This window comes from Terrapene carolina, unplaced genomic scaffold (assembly GCF_002925995.2).
Source record: "Terrapene carolina triunguis isolate 2854851 unplaced genomic scaffold, T_m_triunguis-2.0 Scaffold24483, whole genome shotgun sequence".
NCBI classification, from domain to species: domain Eukaryota; kingdom Metazoa; phylum Chordata; order Testudines; family Emydidae; genus Terrapene; species Terrapene triunguis.
In genome coordinates this window covers 1-8,176 of record NW_020688834.1, presented here as the reverse complement: position 1 = coordinate 8,176, position 8,176 = coordinate 1, and the positions used below count along the sequence as shown (strand labels likewise).

General features: G+C 49.7%; 1 long non-coding RNA gene across 1 annotated transcript; it reads left to right on the top strand.

Annotated features, from left to right (window-relative positions):
* The first annotated feature begins 188 nt into the window (after nucleotides 1-188).
* Nucleotides 189-5,639, top strand: LOC112105282. The gene is made up of 3 exons (XR_003370372.2): nucleotides 189-285; nucleotides 2,217-2,291; nucleotides 2,758-5,639. It is a non-coding gene; the product is annotated as an uncharacterized LOC112105282 (long non-coding RNA).
* Nucleotides 5,640-8,176: the final 2,537 nt, after the last annotated feature.

Sequence of the window (8,176 nt, the reverse complement as noted above, 5' to 3'; positions counted from 1 at the left end):
GGGAATGGTGGGATGGGAGGGGGAGGAGCAGGCTCTTGGGTGACTGAGAGTAGCGAGTGAGTTGCGGGAGGCAGAAGGCGGTTATGGGGTAACTGGATGGGGTGTTAAGCTGCTGGGGTTCTGTTGGAGTGGCCAGTCTGCTTTCCTGGTGCTAGGCAGAACTCACTCACCTCTCTCTCCAGTGCCTCCTCTGCTGTGTCCATCTACCTTTGTGGCCTCCAGTCCAGTGACCCATGTCAGAACACAATGAGCATGGACGGCTCCACCAACACCACAGACACCCAGGTAGGGACACACAATCCCTCAAAGGACTGGCACAGCTTGGGCAGCCAGACAGTCCTTGAGGTCCCCCGCGGTTTGTCGTAAAGGTCCCTGGCTTCCTGAGAAGCAACACGGGGTGCTAGGGACAAACCTGGCAGCCTTTGTCTTCTTGTTGAGCAAACAGGGTGTGGTGTAGTCTGGGTCTGAGAAAGGGAGAGACCCAGTTGGCTGACACACGAGTCACTGACACTGTGGTTACTAGAACTACTGCTTTGTGAAACTGAATGGCCCCCCCTTCCCCCCTCCCCAGGGCTACCTCCTCTGTTGTGTGACCTCCGGGACGGTTGGGAAACTGCCCGGGTGGGGCCGTGAGCTTCTGTGCTGTGCACAGCTGCTCCCAGAGGGACGGCGGAAGGAGGAACTAATCCCTGACTCCCTTAGCTCCTGATTTCTCTGCCTGTGGATCTAGAAGCTGCTAGACTCACTGAGCTTTCCTTCAGAGGTCTCCCCCAAAGAGCTGTGCTGGTCTCCATGAGGTCACTGCCAGGACTGAGGTGGCTGCCTCTGTGGTGGGGTCCACTGGTCCATCTCTCAAAGGACATGCAGCCTGAGTCTCCTTCATTCACTGGGCTCCAGTTAGATGTTTCTCAGATAGGAGATTTTGATCCCCCAGGCCTTTAGCCCTGGTGCGGGTGACTGTGACGTCTTTGCCTTCCTTAGCACAAGACCCTGTTGGTGCTTCAGCTTCCTCGTGTCATGGTGCCTCCTCGTCTCTGGCCCCACAAGGAGAGGGAATGATCCTTGCCTCTGACACAAGCCTATGAATCTGGCTGTCAGCAGGGCCGCTTGCGCTCTGTGGCATGATAGGCCCCAATTCCTCAGTAAGACCCCCCCAGTTTCTGGGGCACTGTCGATTATTTGAATGTACTCTGTTCCTATGGAATACCCTTTACTCTCATCTCCCCACGCCCGTACACAGGCGCATGTGCACTGGGTTTGCATTAGCTTCAGTTAGCTCCTCTTTTCCCCCACATCCTGCTGCTGCCCTTCCAGAGCCTCCCACTGCTGGGGCGTTAATGTCTTCCTTAGTGCCAACATCCTCTTAGCACCATCTGTTCCCTCAGTACCATCCACCTCCAGGTCACCAATAGCTCTGCTTGCACTACCCGATTTAGTCACACCACAGATTTCATTGACATCAGTTGTTCCCTTTAAATCTGTGGTTCAAGGTATCGAGCCACTCTGGTTTCTGATATCAGGAGGTAGCCGTGTTAGTCTGTATCTACAAAAACAACAAGGAGTCTGGTGGCACCTTAAAGACTAACAGATTTATTTGGGCATAAGCTTTCGTGAGTAAAAACCTCACTTCTATGCATCCGAAGAAGTGAGGTTTTTACTCACGAAAGCTTATGCCCAAATAAATCTGTTAGTCTTTAAGGTGCCACCAGACTCCTTGTTGTTCTGGTTTCTGAGCCATTCTCAGAGCTGTCCCACGTGCAGCTCTTCTAATTAACATTCAGATCCTCCAGCCAGAGATTTATAATCAGGGTTTGCAGCCTTAGGTTTACACCATTCAAACCCATACGGACCCATCTCCTCATCCATCACTTTTATGGCATGATGGCCCTGAGCCGGCCCCTTCTGCAAACAGATTGCTGTAGTCTCAGCCAATTTACGTTCTCAGGACAGCTGTCCATCTGGATAAACTTCCCCAAGTGCCTGATCAGGATTTGGGGTTCACTCGCACCCATCCAGCTCCAGGCACTGTAGCCCCAGACAGGCAGAGAAGGACTTCAGTTCTTTTTCGGCTTTGCAGGACAGTCTCAGAAGCCTGATGAGTGGAGCAGGCCAGTTCACTATGCAGCATCCCTGCTCACCCAAGGGATGAATTACTTAACGCCTAGTAGTAACAGGTTCATTCTGTCTCCCCCCACCGGTTGTATCTTCTTCCCCAGGAAATGACACAGCGTTGGCCCATGGTGATGCTGTCTTTCCGGGAGTTCACCTACCACTTCCGAGTAGCCCAGCCTGTGAGTATGGGACCTGCTATGTCCTCTGCACCATCCAGGGCAGAGCTGAGAGGGATCGGGCTCTGTGGCCTCATTCCTATCACTCGCCAGGATGAGGGGGCCTGTGAGAATTCCAGAGCCCTGTGCCCCCCTCCGGACAGGGATGCGTGTGTAAATCGTGACCGGGTTCCCCTTGTACACAGCAGAGGACATTGTGGGAGGAGGGAAGTTAGTTGGGGTGAGTGGCCAGGACTTTCCAAGTCACACACTGCAGGGATGGGTGTGGGCAGGGGAAATGCAAAACTGGAGCTCTTTACTCTTACAGGCTGAGATTGTTGTTCTGTTTTAAAACACTTGGGAGGTGATGGGGGTCATATGCAAATCTAGCTGGCAAATCCTCTACTTCCCCAGTGCACAAGTGGGATAGCAACTGAATCCTGCTCCTTCTGAGGAAGTTTCTCTTGACAGCCCTCTCTCCCTTTCGTAGGGCAAAGCCAGCTGTAGTACCACCCCGGAGCACATGGGACACCTCTTCACTGACTATTATTTCCAGTTTTACTGGCTCTGTGAGTGAGTCCCGGCAGCACCAGTGCCCTTTGCTGGGAGAGAGGAAGGGGACTGGTGAAACCTATCAGATTGCCACATGCCTTCCTCTGTAAACCTCCAAGTCCCCTTCTGCTCCCACCTTCCCCTTGGGGCTCTGAGCTACTTTGGTTCTGTCCTGGGGACGATATAGACACTGAAGTGCTCCAAAAGGAATATAGGAACTCTGCCAGGAGCAACACAACCAGCCCCAGGGATCTACTGGACATGCTAACCAAACACCATAGCCCACAATCCTGGGCAACTGTGTCCATCTCCTTCCCTTCTGGAGACACTGGTACCCATCTCCCTCCCTCTGCTACACTGGATTTGAAAGTGTTACACTGGATCACATGTGGACAGGCTTGTCCCAACCTCTAGAGCTGGGACTGTGGTCTGGCTGGGAACAACAGCCCGAGAGGCCTATCGGTTCCTGTAGCAACGCAGCAGCTCTCTGCAACACTGGAATTTATCTTCCAAGACTGGAGCTCTTGTCAATGCTGAAACACTGGAATTCCATCCTGAAAAGAGGGCTCTGCCTGGACATACTGGAAGTCATACACTGGAGTTGCTGTTCCTTCTGGTCAGCCACTGGCTATTCTCCTGCATCCCTACTCCATAGGATTCCTGGTGACATTGGGATGCTCCACATGGACAGCCAGAGAGAAACCCTGCCAAGGAGGGGGCTGCAGAGGCAACAGGGTTCTCCTTGGTCCCTTTCCTCCCTGCCCTGTTTCCCACACTCCATGCAGACCAGGCCTGAACAGATGAACTTAAGAACCCCACAAAACCCCTAGTCAGCCTGTGCCAGCCAGTTGGCAAGGGCTTGCCCTTGATTCCCCCCCCCCCTCAGGAAGTGGGGAGAAGAGGCACCTTGGGAGCAGTCATCCTCCCCCCCCAAATACATCTATCTAAGGGGTCAGTTTGCAGGTGTTTGTTGCGGTACCCCATATTTCTGTGGTTGGGGTGGGGACTGTTCCTGTTACTCTAGAGTAGCTAGAGCTGGCTGGTCCCAGAGCCAGCCCCACAGAACATCCCTGAAGCCCAGGTTCACCCTGCCTGCCTCTGCTCAGGGGTGCCAAAGGGAGGCCCACCAGCACAGACTGCTCTGCACAATGGGAGTGGGGCTGCTGGAGACTCAGGTGACTGGTTTCACTGCACCTACTGGTGAATACAGCTCTGTTCCCAACAGGTCTCTGCCAGGAAAGGTGGCCCCCTACCGATTTCCCCTAGGAGGGGAGGGGGCAGGTCACTCAAGGCCTGGCTCCCATTGCCCCCTGGGTAAGCTGGTGAGTGTATTATGGGTATTTTACTGTTACAAGGTTTTAACTTGCTAAACTACTGAATTTTTTTAAAGCAGTATAAAAACAGGCCTCTTAATTCTGTCCTTACTGATCTATTTGTGTCTTACATAGGAAACCAAAGGGGGTGAGTGCTGAGCCCCAGCCTGACAGCTATATTGGTGCTGGGGGAGCTAGGACCTGTCAGACTTTGGCAGCTCTTGTATGTGTGTGTCTTTCTCCCACCCCAGCACTTTTCACCGACGGGGGAGGGAAACTTCTGCATTCCTGCAGTCTGAACCTGTGCCAGGGTAATCCTGTGCCCAGTTCTGTAAGACAGTGGCAGCAGCCTCTAGAGAAAGGGAGGGGCAGGCGGAGGAGTAAGCAAGGCAGCTGGAGCGGAAACTCCACTCTGCAATGCTGAACCAAAGCACAAAGCTGGCTCCAGAGGTGGAAGTATTTTTCCCTTAGCAAAGCGCCATCACCTGATGTAGGCAGCTTTTACCAAACCGGGGCTGGGTAGCTGTGGCAGGGACTCTGATGACTCTCTTTTCTTGCTGGTAGTGGAGACAAATACAACAATCACTGAATTCCAGACAGCAGAGCAGGATCTGTTCATGTCCCAGCTGTAAGGAATGCATGGCTGCAATTCCTGTTGCCCCCAGCAAAACATTAGGGAATGCTTTTTTAGTCAAATAGAGATGGCTCCTGTACAGCCTTTGGGGGCCTAGGCTTATCTCCGTTTTATTTTGGGGGCGATGCATAGCAAACATAACTCCCAATTGTCTCTGTGACTGCCCCCACACAGGCCAAATACCTGTAACTCTTGGTGACTTCTATGGGAGCTAGATCCTTGGTTCCTCTAAGGATCAGGCCCTTTATTTGAAGGTGTGGTTTCGGACCAGCTCTTCAGTTTCCGTTCTCTGCTAATTAGCAGAGCAGTCATAGCTGTGTTAGCAATCTAGCTACTCAAACACACTGGCTGCAGAGAACGAGTATTGAATGCCCTGTGAGTGAGAGGCACATTTTCTGTGCTACACCAGGCAACTAATAGGGGAGAACAGAGGGCTGATGGGCCGGTGGTCCCTGAGTGCGAAGCAGTAACACAAATCCAGTCTCAATAGGACTGCATTCCTGCCAGCAATTTACAGGAAATCCTCCACTGCCACTCTTTGCAAAGTACACTTTTTACATTACTTCCCCCCACCCCATTTGCCCTGAACTTTGCTTTGTTTTTAAGCTGGGAAATTCCTTTAGTGGCAGCTTTTGTCCTCCATATAGCAATCACTAGCCCCAATCTTGCAAACTCTAGTCAGTAAGCAAGCTCACAGATTTTGCTGGGACCGCTCATGTGAGGGGTAGCACTATCAGGCCCACTCAAAGTTTTCCTCTTGTGTTTTTAATAGAGCTGAACTTACTGCCTGTGCTTTAATTTAGTAGAGCTGGCCTTTCCCTAGGCTGAATTCACTGCCTGCCTGCAACCACCATATAAATCCCCTTTCTCCTCCCCCCCGGTGTTCTCAGAGGTGGCAGCTGGGGGTCTTCCCAGATGCCTTTCACATCACTACAGAGGATGCAACCCACTGAGTGCAGTCACTGGAGATTTATAATGGTGGGTGGTAGGTTGTAGCCCTAAGTAAGATCTATAGCAGTCCAGGTAGCCCCATGATGCTTAAGCATAGGTCAGGGTCACTGCTGATGTCAAGGACTGGCTATCTCCTTTTCCTGCCAACACACAGGCACAACACATGCTGTGGACCTTGAAGACGATGGCTGGGTAGTTTCTCAGTAGTGAGTTCACCTCCTTTCCAAAAAGGAAAGGAATAATTAAAATCCAGAGGCCTGTCCTACATTTACAACTATTTTAAAGCAAGATGGCAGTGATTAGTTAATACCTTAGATATTTACAAAATACAGTAGGATTAGATTCAGAATGTACTCTCAGAAAAACTTCTTACTTTTATAGTGCTTTTCATCCCAAACTACTCCACGAACTACACACAGAGATCATGTCAGCCAAACCATAACGGTACCTCCAAGACAGGAACTAGAGTTTCACAGTAGGGTTGTAATTGTTAGGGAAAGAAATGGCCACATGATGGCACCAGAGCCCATGGAAACAACTGGCCAGTGGCCAACTGTGCTGCTTAGAGACTGCCCTAAGGCGGTCTCTGCTCTACTCACCTGTAATTAAAGAGGGTTTTCTCCCCATCCCCTTCCCAAAATAGTAGCAGGAAGAGTTTCAGTAGGCTTTTCCCTGTGTGAGACGGAGAGAGCTCTGAGCCAGTGTTTCCAGCCTCACAGGCAGGGAGCTCCCCTTTCTCTCTGCATCGGAAACCTGAAGCTTCATCTCTCTAGACATTCTTAGCTGGAAGGAAGGATGACAAGTGTGAACATGGGGCCACTTTCTAAAATTTGCCTGTTTGGGGGAGAGTTTGTTTCAAAAGCAAATTCCCTTATCTTTTGCCCTATTTCTAAAGCTTAAAGCCTGTAAATAAAGACTGCGGCACCACTGCGAGGATTAAGGAAAAATAAAGCACTAATTTGTTTGGTTTAAATGTTGCTGTCACAGCTTTAATCACTGTATATTGCCAGCAAGTTTGTAGAGTTGCATTCTGAGCAGATATTAATGATTATTGGTTTTTATTTGCTCGGGGGGGGGGGGGGTGGCTGGCTAAGCACTGCTTCCCTCCTTTCTTTCTGATTTGTATTTATATTTTGCTGAGTTTTGGGGGTGCTGGTTCTCAGGACTCCCCCACTTTTTTGTTTGGCTTATCTAGACTTTGTTTTATGCTGGAGGTAAATATACCTGTATAAAGAAATATATAAATACAGCTTTGTATCCAAGTATGGCTCCTGGCTGCTTTCCTCCACCAGTGGAAAAATTGTGTTTCTTAATGCAGTTGTTTATAAATTGTCCCTTTCACATAACTGGGCCCTGAGCCCACAAGCACCATGGATTTCCTCCAGATGACATCCGTTACTTAAGATGCTCAGGTGGGGACAAATCAAATTCCAAGCTCTGTCCATGCTCATGACTGTGGACTGCATGTTAAACTGTACTTAAGGATAGTTACAAAATGGAGCATTCAGTTTATACTCCAGTTTTGACAGATACTAGGATGTGGAGCAAGGGAATTTAGGATCTTTTTGCAGGATGCCATCTGAAAAATAGATGAAGCTACTGCTTTAGATCTATAAATTGTGAAGAGCCTCAAATTGTGAACTGATGCAATGTTGGCATAGTGGCTCCAAGACACATTATGCTCCCAATTTTCAAAGCAGTGTACAAGCAATGTTACACCATGCCTATAAGGTAGGTAAGCATTATTCCTCCTTTTAGAGGTAGGGCAATAAATCATTGATTATCCCAGGACCATACAATGAGGCAAAGCCAAGATTACTTCATACTTTCAGTAATGGCTTGCAGAGTGCATGGCTGATGCACATCAAACCAGCAGGACCTCCAGTCTCTATCCCTGAACCTGTATCAATTTTACAGGATACTGCTGCTAAACCTAAATGTTATTGTTAATTTGTCTAAGCTGCTGCTCCTCCTGTTATTTTATTGGTTTCATATCAAAGACTTCCCCTTGAGAGTGCCCATTTGTGCTGCAGGCAGAGGAGCCTGAGCAGTAGCATTGTGATTGAGTTCCATCTGATGTCATTGTCTCCCTCCAGCAACTCTAGCCCCTAACCTTGCTGCCTACCTTGGTTGTATCTCCCCTAGGCAGTGCCTATTTGGTGCTACAAGCAGCGAGTCTCAGACTTTAAGGTCAGAAGGGACCATTATGATCATCTAGTCTGACCTCCCGCATGATGCAGGCCACAAAAGCTGACCCACCCACTCCTGGAATAATTCTCTCCCTTGACTCAGCTGTTGAAGTCCCCAAATCATGATTTAAAGACTTCAAGTCGCAGAGAATCCTCCAGCAAGCGACCCCTGCCCCATGCTGCGGAGGAGATGGCACGTTATTGACCTATTGACTAAAATCACGTTATCCCATCAAACCATCCCCTCCATAAACTTATCAAGCTTAATCT